Source organism: Frankliniella occidentalis, unplaced genomic scaffold (assembly GCF_000697945.3).
Source record: "Frankliniella occidentalis isolate FOCC.00 unplaced genomic scaffold, Focc_3.1 Scaffold1031, whole genome shotgun sequence".
In the NCBI taxonomy this organism is placed as follows: Eukaryota; Metazoa; Arthropoda; class Insecta; order Thysanoptera; family Thripidae; genus Frankliniella; species Frankliniella occidentalis.
The window spans coordinates 23,302-23,920 of NW_026268137.1; positions in this window are offsets into that span (position 1 = coordinate 23,302).

The window sequence follows — 619 nt, forward strand, 5'->3', positions numbered from 1 at the left end:
TTTTGTTTTTTGTGTGTTTTGTTAACAATGACGGGGTATGCCGAAAGAAGCACGATCGCTTCATCCCCACGAATAAAATGTCCGTGACACTTTGGGAGGACAGCTGGTGGAGTTTGAACCTCGTGCGGCTTGTCGGCGGGAGCACTGGGGCACATCTGTGGGCCGGGGCCGGGCCACGCCGACCAGCTGCAATGAAATGCAAAGCGCGGGCAGGAGTTAAGGAGGGGTGGGGCGGAAGGGGCGATGGTGGTGGTAGTGGTGATGGAGGTTGGTAGCCGTGGTGGAAGAGAAAGGGGGGACAAGACCGGGGGGATGGAACACTGTCCCTTCATTTAAAGAATGAAACGTTTCCCGCCAGCTGGCGCGAGCAAGGCGAGCATAGCTGCGACCCGACCACAGCTGCAGAGCATGCTGCCTCCTCACCCCCGGCCGTGCCTTTCTCGCCCAGCACTGTCGCGCAAGTGCTGCGGAACCATCATGCGATGCGTTCCATCGATGAGATGATGCGATACACGTCTTCTTGTCCAATTTTTATGGCGGCATTCCTGATCGTTCTGGCGGAAGGTCGCATATGATGCGCGTCATCACGAGAGTGGAAGAGGGAGAGACATCGTGAGAG